This window comes from Rhincodon typus, chromosome 10 (assembly GCF_021869965.1).
Source record: "Rhincodon typus isolate 14 chromosome 10, sRhiTyp1.1, whole genome shotgun sequence".
Lineage (NCBI taxonomy): Eukaryota > Metazoa > Chordata > Chondrichthyes > Orectolobiformes > Rhincodontidae > Rhincodon > Rhincodon typus.
Genome location: NC_063341.1, coordinates 18542089 through 18555617, shown reverse-complemented (window position 1 = coordinate 18555617; position 13529 = coordinate 18542089). Strand labels below are relative to the sequence as shown.

General features: G+C 42.4%; 1 long non-coding RNA gene across 1 annotated transcript in view; it reads right to left on the bottom strand.

Annotated features, from left to right (window-relative positions):
* Positions 1-381: 381 nt before the first annotated feature.
* LOC125484293 overlaps positions 382-13529 on the bottom strand; it is a 66251-nt gene continuing 53103 nt past the window's right edge. Inside the window, exons 2-3 of the long non-coding RNA XR_007263133.1 lie at positions 2115-2239; positions 382-471 (exon numbers count right to left, since the gene is read on the bottom strand). This is a non-coding gene — a long non-coding RNA (uncharacterized LOC125484293). The remainder of the gene's footprint in view (positions 472-2114; positions 2240-13529) is intronic.

Here is a 13529-nt window from a genome sequence, read left to right as displayed (position 1 = left end):
GTGAGGAAGTTCCCAGGTTCAAGTTCCTTTTCAGAGCCATGTGCTGTCCCTTCCGTGCAATACCAAGGGCCAGCAGCATTGTTTTCATTTTTCAGACAGGACATGAAACTAACACCTATCAGCTGACTCAGGAAAACATAAAAGTTCCCACATCACTATTAAAATCAAGCAGGAGTGTTCTACCAGGTATCTTTGCCAATATTTCTCCCATAACCAATATAACACAATAATACATTATTTGACAACTACTGCCCTATGTCCTGAAATTAAAGAAGATATTGTATAAAACTTTAAGATGTTTTAAAAAAAAAACAAATACCAAAGAAACAAGCTTTACAGCAGCAAATGCACAATAAGTTTTTAAATAATTAAAAGCAATACCTGTGATGGAAATGCAGAAACTGCAACATGACCAGCAAATTGTTGTGAAGGTTGCTCATCCATAATGTAAGAGAAAGAGGATCCTTTTACCTAAAATATTAAAGGGAACAAGTTTACTAATGTAACATCATTACCCTGATGATTGTCCTTCAGTGCATTCATCAAAAGTGTATTTACATCCACATCACAATATTTGGGATGAAACAGCTCTCCTGAAATTATAATTCAATTCCAGTTTCATAACTTAGTCACTGAATGCAATTGATCCAATTTTATACTACAACAAAAGTAGCAGTTATTTAAGCAAGCATATTTCCATCAGATTTTCTTATTTTATGGCATGTTGTGTCAAAGCTTTTACATTCAAGATCTATGACAAATCTAACTCCCAGATATTTCAGTGCAGTGTTAGAGAAGTACCACCTTAAAGATGCATCTCCTTGACAAAAGTGCAATTTTGCAGATGAGATTTTAAAATGACATCTTGGCATAATAGCAACTTGAATTTCTGAAAATCTCCAAAGCTATAAATTGATCATTTATTTAAATGAGTAATGAAAGGAAATGGCCATTACTAAGCGTCAAGCAGCGATACTAACAAATAAAATCCTGATATGCATTTTTGGTTAATAATAAGAGATAGTCTAGGATCCAAGTCCTAATTCCATGGGAAGTGGATCAGACAAGGCTGAGCTAAAAAGTTGAATTTAACTAACACTAACATAGTCTGACCTCTAGACGCACACAATCAGAGTTGATCTCAGTGGAGTTCATCCAAATGTGGGGTTCTGAAGCAGGTTGTCCTTCAACCTAGACTTTGTCAATTGGCAGCCTGTTTTTTGGGTAGGTTTTAGTGGGAAGTAAACATGGACCTATGACTGGCTCACTTTCAGAGTCCACACAAACACACCGTCTGTCACTCACTCACTTGCACACACCCTAACTCATGCACTCATTCACATACACACTCTCTCTTACACAAAACCACACACATGACCACTCATGGGTTGAGGGAAAGGGAAAAGGAGGGAAGAGAAGAGAAAAAGAGTGAGAATGAAAATGAATTTAAGTTAGGCAGGGAGGGGTGTGAGGTCTGTTCAATAGTAACTCAGGAATTCCACTATATAATATTGAGATAGCAAGAACTACAGATGCTGGAGTCAGAGATAACAAAGTGTGGAGCTGGAGGAACATAGCAGCTCAGTCAGCACCAGAGGAACAGGAAAGCTGATGTTTCGGGTCGGGACCCTTCTTCAGAAAATATAATATTCTTCCAGTTCTTGAGTAACTGTTTTAATTAATTTTAATTGGCATTATCCAAAGTCTCTGATTTAAATTGAGGAATTAGAGGTATCAGAATTTACAGGAATTGGCCAGTGGAATATTCAGGTTCCTGAGCAATTCCTTCAGAGCACCTGCTACCATGCACAACTCCTATCTATGCTGGCATAACAACTGCCTAGCCAGTGGAAATTTCAGGCAATGTCACGGTACAATTCAACTCTTGGAAGCAGACATATTCTGATAAATTCACGCTCCATTTCTTCCGATGCCAACATTGAAAGGTAGTTTCAAAAATGCTTTTGTAGGAAAAGATATCGCACTATTTTTTCCCAATCAGTTTAAACTGCAAGAACTTCTATATTCATTGCTTTTGGCAGTGTTACAGACACTCTGTTGGATAGTACTATATTATCAAACGATAGCCAACAACTGGAGCTCTGAATGCTTACCTCTTCTGGATACTGTACTAAACAACTTGAAAGATAGTGCAGATCTACTGCTGTTGATATTCTCTCAGTTACCACCTCTGCAGATGTCTCTTTACATGACGTCTTGATAGAAGACCATCATTCTGCTGTGAACATTGAGATGGTAATACAGATTTGAATTCAGTCATTAGCTCTGCCCACAATTTTAAAAGCTTAAAAAAAAAACTGAAAAATTAATGTACTTCAGTTCAAAATCTAGCTCTGTAGCACTTGATTTTTCAGTGCTAGAGATACTAAACACCACTTACGCAGTTTCCATGCAAGGCAATGCCCAAAATAATGACAACAATTCTGATGCTTTACTTTGCACCAGTATCACCTTAAAGCACAATGGCTGCAGCATGGATGGAGGTAAGCAGCTGGCTTGCAATGAGGGAGACTAAGGGTAGCCTCGCGGGACAAACTCACACACCTCCGCACAGAAAGGTGACACTGTCCCTACATCTGAGCCATTAGGTTCAAATTCCACCCGCTCAGAGGTGTGTCATGACATATCTGAATTGGTTGATTGAAAATGAAGAAAGCCTAGGTTCTGGCAGTACCATATTGACATGGGTGGCAGTAGCCTAGACTTCCTGGTTGACAGGTAACACTAGAACTGACAGAATGGGAGGGCAAATACTGCCCACCTGGAGAGAGAACACCAAGTTCATGGTCGCCAGTGCCAGTGCCACTCGTGGGGGGAATTCAACAATCCAACTGTTGGAGGCAAGACTGCACTAACATGTTGAAATCCCGTTTAAACATTAATATCCCAGCAATGACAGCCCCAGTCTGAACCTACATGGCACCAAGTTCAACCTGCAAAACAGCAGTCTACACTTGCATTGCAGCAAGTTGACCTTGCATAGCTTCAGTGACATTTAGCACAATAGCATTCAGACATTAGGTGGTTTCTGCTTGTGCTACAGTAGAAGCAGTGACACTGGTCCTCATGGATGGATAAGTGAGTATTCTTCTGAAGTAGTAACTATTTCATTAGTGTAGATGATTAGCTGCATTTTCTACACAAAGCCCTGTGCCAAATTGTTGCTGGTCTCTCCATTCTCCTTGGCAGAGATCAGATTTTCTGGCACACCTACCAACATACCAAAAATTGCAGTGAACTGGTTTCTCTTGGCCCTATTAAAGTCATCATATAAATACTCTTCTACATATCTTACAGCTGACAGTTATTAACTCAGTCCTTGGCCTGGCAATCATCATGGCTAGTATCTCACTAGGTATAATTTATGCAGGTGGTCACACAGCCCTTGATGATGGGGCTGAAGACTGGGGCAATCTTGCAACAGCCATTTCTGGGACCTCCAGCCATATTTTGTTCATCTCCAATTGAAAAGCCATTGTTAAGGCTCTTATCCCTTTAACTATACAGTTTCAGCAGTGCCATTGGGAGCAATGGCCACTGCTGGGAACCACACAGCTGAGGGAATGGGTGTCACCTTCCCAACAAGATAAGTGCTGTCAAGAGTCTCAAGGGACCAGCTGCCAGGTACTGGTGATGCTTAGTGAGAACACAGGAGATTTCATTGTAAGAACCACCAGCGTGGACCATGGAGGGCATGATACAGCACGCAGCAGAGGACCCATTGACCACAAGTAATACATCAGCAGCCGTGGGGAGAAGCACCAAATTGGCCACTTAAGCAACACAATTATTCTATCCCCCACCTTTTTTGCCCCTGGTAAAATGTTATGGAACAAGAGACACAATAGGCAATCCACTTCTTGCCATTTTACATGGATTCCCCATTTATGAGGTGCCACTTGTTTTAAGAAGTGGAGGCAAGCTGTGGATGGTGTTAAACGGTGTAAAAATGAGGAAAGACACAATTATTTTTACAGTTTCATTTGAGAGTCAAGGGAGTATGGAGACTTGTTTTGTTTACATGCATTCTCACAAACTTTCAAACTCGAGGTGAACAGTTCTGTGCATTAGAAAGGTAAGCAAAAAACTGCTGCCTAGCCACAAAGATCCAGAGATATGGAGAAAGTCTGAACAATCTTGGAGATCTGGTATGCAGGTATGGCAAAGAGAAAATTGCTAGAAGCAGTATTTGGGAAATTCATGCATTTGTTCTGAAGATAAAGTGATTGTGATTTTATTTTGCAGTTTATCTCAGCTATCACCAGGATAGACAATACGTGCAAGGAAAAATATCTCGAGACTGCACAGATATTTGCCATTTACAAAAAAAGTTTCAGCTGTCCTAGCCAAAGTGTCAGCAAGGAGCCTCATGTGAAGATTGTCATGACTCTTCACTGAGGTTTGGATGTTTTAAATATTTTTGGAATAAAAGGGATACTGTGGAGTTGAATTTGTTTTCCCCAATGTCTGCCGCGAAATCTTTCCAGCCTCTCGTTGTGTCACACGTAATGTAGTCTGTGTTATATTCTTGCGTAACAAATTATTTAGTCTGTGTGTTAAAAGTGCACTGGCAGCTTCTTGTGAATGCAACATCAAGTAAACACTACATTTTAAAAAAAATTTGAATCTAACAAGTCAAGTTTCACCCGAGGATCAGACTTGTCCAATATTAGCATCAACTGGGCTCATAAGAGTAGATGACTGAAGTGAAGATGCTAAAGACACAAAGTATCGTGGAAAGGTAAAGACCACCTCTTTCAGCCAGGCCGTCTTACCACCTTTGCAAGACATTAACTGGTACATGCAGACAGTCCCTTGTTGTGAATCACTTCAAACCGCTATTCATGACTGCCCTTACTCCTTTAAAAATGCACCCTTGGTAAGAGACTGACCATGCAGACAGTAACTATATTACTGATAGTCACCAAAGCAATGCTTAGATTGCAGCAATGCTGCTTCAGAAGCATTATCATTACATACAAAGCAAGTCAATATCTGTATAACAAACATGTGGCAACACACTCTCACTTCACAGGTTAACAATATGACCAAGACATGTTTACAAAACAGTTTGTTTTAAAGAACAGAGATAGTAGGAACTGCAGATGCTGGAGAATCTGAGACAACAAGGTTCAGGGCTGGATGAACACAGCAGGCCAAGCAGCATCATAGGAGCAGAGAGGCTGACGTTTCGGGCCGAGACCCTTCATCAGAAAAGGGGGAGGGGAAGGGGGTTTTGAAACAAATAGGGAGAGAGGGGGAGGCGGATAGAAGAAGGATAGAGGAGAGGATAGGTGGAGAGGAAACAAACAGGTCGAAGAGGCGGGGATGGAGCCAGTAAAGGTGAGTGTAGGTAGGGAGTTAGGAAGGGGATAGGTCAGTCCAGGGAGGACGGACAGGTCAAGGGGGCGGGATGAGGTTGGTCGGTAGGAGATGGAGGTGCGGCTTGAGGTGGGAGGAGGGGATAGGTGGGAGGAAGAACAGGTTAGGGAGGCAGGGACGAGCTGGACTGGTTTTGGGATGCGGTAGGGGGAGGGGAGATTTTGAAACTTGTGAAATCCACATTGCACCTCCCAGTCGCGAACCATTTCAACTCCCCCTCCCATTCCTCAGACGACATGTCCATCCTGGGCCTCCTGCAGTGCCACAACGATGCCACCCGAAGGTTGCAGGAACAGCAACTCATATTCCGCTTGGGAACCCTGCAGCCCAATGGTATCAATGTGGATTTCACAAGTTTCAAAATCTCCCCTCCCCCTACCGCATCCCAAAACCAGTCCAACTCGTCCCTGCCTCCCTAACCTGTTCTTCCTCCCACCTATCCCCTCCTCCCACCTCAAGCCGCACCTCCATCTCCTACCGACCAACCTCATCCCGCCCCCTTGACCTGTCCGTCCTCCCTGGACTGACCTATCCCCTTCCTAACTCCCTACCTACACTCACCTTTACTGGCTCCATCCCCGCCTCTTCGACCTGTTTGTTTCCTCTCCACCTATCCTCTCCTCTATCCCTCTTCTATCCGCCTCCCACTCTCTCCCTATTTATTTCAAAACCCCCTTCCCCTCCCCCTTTTCTGATGAAGGGTCTAGGCCCGAAACGTCAGCCTCTCTGCTCCTATGATGCTGCTTGGCCTGCTGTGTTCATCCAGCCCTGCACCTTGTTGTCTCTGTTTTACAGAACAGCTGTGTTCCAATGGTAAGAGACAGAGCAAGATACAAAACTTTGTTTAATTTCAAATACTTTCAGCACTTCATAAATAATAGAGCATATTAAGCATCTAGTCAGGACAGGTGCTCATTTTCACTGATATGCCTTGTTGTGGCAAGCACAATACGCTCAGGTAGAGGGCACGCAAAGCAGCTTTACATGTTGCTGTACGAACTTTTCCTCTGCTAGCAGTTAATTGACAAGACTGATCTTTTAAAAAAAAATCCAAAAGAAAATCCGATTTCAATTTTGAGATGAGGGCAGGCAGTGCACTTCTCCAAAGATTTGCATCTGCTTACCACAAACTGCAATGTCATCAATGATGCACACAGCATCAGCCTGAACATTTCATAACCCTAGTTTGAGTGTATCCTCTGAATACTCGTTTGGTAGAGTAAAATTGCTCTACTATTTGAATTCAATCCTTGTGCATTGGGAACGAGCTACAAACTAGAAACATATTGCTTGCTCCATGTCAAAATTCATTTTCTGCACTATTACGGCATAACATGCCATCCATGCTCATTTTCATTTCGTTTTCATCTCCTCCCAGAACATAGTCAATTGTGAACAAAAAAAAACAGCCATTGACTTGTGACTGGAAACATTATGCTGCATTTTATTAATCAACTTTGTAAATCCTTTTGGTATTTTGACACGAAATTCCACAATTTCATTTTTTCTCGAACATCAGAAACTAATGGTCACTGAGCAATTAATATCTATCTCGTTACCATAACAATCCTCCTCACAACATAAACTGACCAAATACACAAAATATGCATCAGACTGTACTGGGCACCTGCATTCACAATTTGCAACAATACAGACCAGAAGTTTAATAACTCATCACTTTTTTTGCTGGATTACCATTATGTCGTCAGCTTGTTTCCGCGTACAGATGAAGGTCAAGGTTGTTCAGACGCAGCAATTTTTTCTTGACTCTGCCCCTACATGTTGGGCAGAATTTTTTGTCCCTGCCTCAATCTCCCACTATTCCTGCACTCGTTGAGTATGGACTTAGTGAGGGCCACCTATTTGAAACGAAGGATGATGCTAGGTGAAGTTCTCATCACCTTCCCAACTATTTTTGGTTAAATCCAGACTGGAAGGGCTTACAGGAAGTCATCCCACCCAAACACCAACTGAGGCCCTCAAGTGGACAACTAATGACCACTTAAGGGTCTCTTCTCACCATTGCTGGAACAATGACTTGCCATGCAGGCAGCTTTGCCTGCACCCTCATTGGTAATGGGTGTGATCCCTCATTAAATGGCACTCTGTGCCTGATTGAGGGATCTGGCTTCAGAAAGGCGGAGGCTATTCAATGCCTGTTCCCTTGCTCTTTTTCAGACTCCACTCAGCGCCATTGCTTGAGCTTGAAGGTTTAGTAATACATAACGCTTACAGCAGTGCAATAGGCTTTTCAGCTCAAAGTTTATGTTAGCATGTATCCTTCACCCCCCCCAACCCATCACTCAACGAAGTGTTTTGACGCTTCACCTTCATCCATCTATCCAAACTGATTTCTCATTTTGGTATTGTTTCCATTGTTTACAACAGAAGCGAATCCACATCATCATAACTTAGATTTCTCTTGACCTTCATTCTTCCACATTTCAAATAAAATTGCACTGAATTTAAATTATCCATTTTTTTTAATTCATTCATGGGATGACGGCGTCACTGGTCAAACAGCATTTATTGCCCAGACGGCAGTTGAGAGTCAACCACATTGCTGTGGGTCTGGAGTCACATGTAGGCCAGACCAGGTAAGGATGGCAGTTTCCTTCCCTCAAGGACATGAGTAATTTAAGGCAGGTATGAAAACATGCCTTTAAGTGGTACAATTACCAGCTCCAATAGGAACTTGAAAAATTTAGAGATGCAAAATTTGAGTGCAAAACTAAAAGCAAAATGAACTTCACAATGACACAAGAGATTTGATCATTCACACATTGCAATGGGAAGCCAAGGGGCAGTGGAGAACAACAAAAATTCAATAGTTGAAACATATGTTTGGACATATCTAACATCAGCTGAGAAACCTACCCAAAGCCCAAAAGATAATCTTATTTCAATTTCTTCCCAGTTATGGCAGCGGGAGCAACATTTTTCCATTTAGAGTTCAGTTAAGAACTTACAAACATTTATAAATTTGAGCAGTCCAAATCAAAGACTTTCTACGTTTTCATACAGTTGAATAAGATTACGTAACACAATTTATAGATGCACCTGATGTTTCACCAGTAATGCTCCAGGCAGAAAACGATATGGTCAGTTATGTATTTAAATAACAAAGTGATTTACATTGAATGATCTCATTGCAAAAGGGCTCAAATATAGATGAAAGTGAATTACATGGTTCATGATGGCTCAATATGCAGTACGAAATGGGAAAAATGAGAGTACTATTTTTGAAAAAGAGGAACATGTCTGAAAAATAAATAAAGGCATTTTGGACTGGATGAAATGTTACTGTCGTTTGTTTGCTGCCCCTCTAAGCATAATTTGGCTTTGAGGTATTCAAAGCACAATAAAAAATGTGACAGTTGGGCATGCGTTTCCTCAAGGCTTAATATATTAATAAGATTGTTGGCTCCATTTAAGCAGAAAATGTTAACAGTCGATTTGCAGCATGACAGCAAAACCAATAGGTAAAACAAATTCAGCAAGTTCTCTATCATAAGGTGGAGGGTTATCAGCTGATTTTATCACATCTGAGATCAACTATGGAGTCACAGAGATTTATGGCATGGCAACAGACCCTTCGGTCCAACTCGTTGATACAATCAACATTTGGCCCACATCCATCTAAACCCTTCCTATTCATATACCTACCCAGATGCCTTTTAAATGTTGTAATCATACCAACCTGAACCACTTCCTCTGGCAGTTCAATCCATATACGCACCACCCTCTGTGAAAAGATTGCCCCTCAGGTCACTTTTATATCTACCAATGCCCTCTAGTTTTGGACACCCCCAACCCAGGGAAAAGACCTTGGCTATTCACCCTATCCATGCCCCTCATTATTTTATAAGCCTCTATAAGGTCACTCCTCAGCCTCCAACGCTCCAGGGAAAGTAGCCCCAGCACAGAATCATAGAATCCCTAGTGTGAAAATAGGCCTGTTGGCCCAACGAGTCCACACCGACCCTCAGAGCATCCTACTCAGACCCACCCCTCTATAAACCACCTACTCTACACATCCCTGAATACTACAGGCAATTTAGCATGGCCAATCCACCTAACCTGCACATCTTTGGACTCTGGGAGGAAACCCACACGGACGGGGGGAGAATGTGCAAACTCCACATAGACAGTCTCCCGAAGGTGGAATCGAACCCAGGTCCCTGGCACTGTGAGGCAACAGTGCTAACTACTGAGCCACCGTACCATGCCTATTTAGCCTCTCCTTATAGCTCAAATCGTCCAACCCTAGCAACACTTGTCAATCTTTTCTGAACCCTTTCAAGTTTCACAACATCCATCCTATAGCAGAGAGAGCAGAATTGCACACAGTATTCCAAAAGTGACCTAAACAACATCCTTACAGCGTCAACATGACCTCCCAAGTCTTATACTTAATGCACTGACCAAGAAAGACAAGCGTATCAAAAGCTGCCTTAACTATCCTGTCTGCCTTTCCAAGGAACTATGAGCTTGCACTCCAAGGTCTCTTTGTTCAGCAACACTCCCCAGGACCTTACCATTAAGTGTATAAGTCTTTCCTTGATTTGCCTTTCTAAAATGCAGCACCCCACATTTATCTAAATTAAACTCCATCTGCCACTCCACAGCCCATTGGCCCATCTGATCAAGTTTCCATTGTACTCTGAGGTCACCACCTTCACTGTCCACTACACACCCAATTTTGGTGTCATCTGCAAACTTACTAACCATACCTTCTATGTTCACATCCAAATCATAAAAAGCAGTGGACCCAGCACTGAACCTTGTGGCACATGGCTGGTCACAGGCCTCCATTCTGAAAAGCAACCCTCCACCACCACCCTCGGTCTTCTACCTTCCAGCAAGTTCTGTATCCAAATGGGTAGTTCCTTGTATTCAAAGTGATTTAACCCTGCTAACCATTCTACCATGAAGAGCCTTGTTGAAAGCCTTAATGAAGTCCTGATAGATCACGTCCACGGCTCTGCCCTGATCAATCCTCTTTGTTACTTCTTCAAAAAGCTCAATCAAGTTAATGAGACATGATTTCCCACGCACAACGCCATGCTGACTATCCCTAATCAGTCCTTGCCTTTCCAAATACATGTAAATCCTGTCCCTCAGGATTCCCTCCAGCAACTTGCCCACCACTGATGTCAGGCTCACCAGTCTATTGTTCCTTGGCTTTTCCTTACCACCTTTCTTGAATAGTGACACCACGTTAGCCAACCTCCAGTCTTGCAGCACCTCACCTTGACTATTGATGATACAAATATCTCAGCAAGGGACCCAGAAATCACTTCCCTAGTTTCCCACAGAGTTCTAGGGTACACCTAATCAAGTCCCAGGGATTTATCCACCTTTGTGCATTTTAAGACATCCAATACCACCTCCTCTGTAATATGGACATTTTTCAAACGGTCACTATTTATTCCCCCACGTTCTCTATCTTCCATATCGTTCTCCACAGTAAACACTGATAGAAAATATTTGTTAATATCTCCCCGATCTGTGGTTCCACACATAGGTGGCCTTGTTGATCTTTAAGGGGCCTTATTCTCTCCCTAGTTACTCTTTTGTCCATGATGTATTTGTAGAATCCCTTATTGTGCTCTTTTAAATTTACCTCAGTAACATATAATGCATATCTCAGAATGGACAATTACTTTGCTTCAAAAAAAGATGGCTGACTGAAGTTTATTTTCCTTCACAACAAACTGTCCTCCATTAACCTATTCTCCACAATAAAAAGTCAAGATTTCAACCTGCTTGGAATAACATAATGTTATACAACATTTAGCATCCAAGGTTAATAATTTTGCCATATGTTAAAATACAGGTGCTATATTAGCTAGGCATAGGATATCAATTAATTTTTTTTTCCAAAAGTTTAGTTTTTTGATAATACATTATTTTCTACCAAATAAACATAGAACTAATAACAGCTTCTGAATAATGTCCATGGTTTGTGTGTTAGTTTGAAACACACATTACAACAAAGTACAGTGCCACAACTTCGTTGCTTCCAAATGCAAAAACATGAAACAACACGCTTACAGTAACAAGTACAGGCAGTCCCCAGGTTGCAAACTGGTTTAGTTTGTGAGTCCATTTGCAAGTTAATTTATACACAAGTTGGAACACAATGCAGGACAATATAAAGTTCTCAAGTACAGGAAACATTCGTATGTCAGACCTTTAAAATTACACCAGTATGGGATCTCGTTCATAAGTGGGACATAATAGGTTTTGTTGATTTAAAAGTAAAGTGATTGACAGGGCCCTCAACTATATCAAATCTATCACCCATACTTCTGCCTTTGCCCCTTCCCATCACTCAAAACAGCGTGATCAGGTCCCCCTTGTCCTCATTATTCATCCCACCAGACTCTGCATTCAAAGGATCATTCACCGCTATTTCAGACAACTCCACCACCAAACAATCTTTTCCCTCACAAGCCTTGTCTACACTTCGCAGGGACCATTCCCTCTGGGACACCCTAATCCATTCCTCAAACACGAACACCACCTCCCCCACCGCAAACCCCCTTCCCCACCCACAGCACCTTCTTATCTAACTGCAGAAAGTGCAACACCTGCCCTTTCACCTCCTCCCTGCTCACTATCCAAGGCCTAAACAGTCTTTCCAAGTGAAGCAGCATTTCACCTCCTCCAATCAGGTGTACTGCATTTGCTGCACCCAATGTGGCCTACTCTACACTGGAAAAACCAAATGCAGACTGGGTGACCACTTTGCAGAACACCTCCAGTCCGTGTGCAAGCATGACCCCGACCTTCCCGTTGCCAGTCATTTTAACACAGCATCCTGCTCACCTGCTCACTTGTCTGTCCTCAGCATGCTGCAATGTTCCAGCAAATCACTGTGCAAACTGGAGGAACAACTTCTCATCTTCAGATTAGGCACTTTACAGTCTTCTGGATTTAATATTGAATTCAACACCTTCAGATTGTGATCCCACTCACATTCCTTCCCTTTCTTTTAGCTTTACTTATTACATTATCTGTCACCCTATCTCTATTCATCCCACCGGAATGGGACTGTCTGTCCTTTCCAGTCTGGCAGTTAGACACACCATTGTTCTGCCATTCTCACATTCCAATCACTTAATCTGTGCTATCAACATACTTTCTCCCGCAGCACTCTTACCCACATCCCCCCCACTGCACATATGCTGCCCCTGCACACTTCACTTCAGCTCTGAAGAGTCATTTCAACTTGAAATGTTAGCCTGATCTCTCTCCATGGACGCTGCCTGACCCCACTGTGATCTCCAACATTTTTTGTTCTCAGTGGCAATGTTAATAACGAGGCTACCCATCACGGTGATTCTTTGTTTCCATCATAAGCCTGTAACTCCCAACATCAAGATCCATTCCTCTAATGCTTAGAAATTAGGTTTTTGTTGTTTTAAAAAGCAAGTAGTAATTAACAATCACATATTTCAAATCAGTTTCAAAGTCATTGTCTAAGTGTTTGAAATTTCATACAGTTAAGGGCTCTTGTGGCGTGGTGGTGGTGTCCCAAACTCTGGGCCAGAAGGCCTGTGTTCAGGTTAACTAAAAATATATGAGACCACAATATTCCATGAAAAATACACATCCAAGTTGTCCCTCATGTAAAAACCAAAAGAACTGCAGATGCTGTAAATCAGGAACAAAAACAAAGTTGCCAGAAAAGCTCAGCAGGTCTGGCAGCATCTGTGGAGGAGAAAACAGAGTTAATGTTTCGGATCCGTTGACCCTTCCTCAGAACTGATGGTGGCTGGGAAAACGTCAGTTTACATGCAGAAAATAGGGAGGTGGGTGGGGTGGGGAGTAAACAATAGGATAGAGCCCAAAAAGAGAGAGAAAGACAGTTGGACAGACAAAGGAGTTGCTAGCGATCAGGCTGGGAGGGTGAATAGTTGTTGATGGGGACTGTTAGTGACTAACAGGGGGTGTGTAATGGCAGGCTATGTGGTAACAAGGCCTGGTGTGTGGGATAGGGGGCTGGGACATGGGAGAGTTTAGGCCCTAAAATTATTGAACTCAATATTGAGTCCAGAGGGCTGTAGGGTCCCCAAGTGGAAAATGAGGTGTTGTTCCTCCAGCTTGCGTTGGGCTTC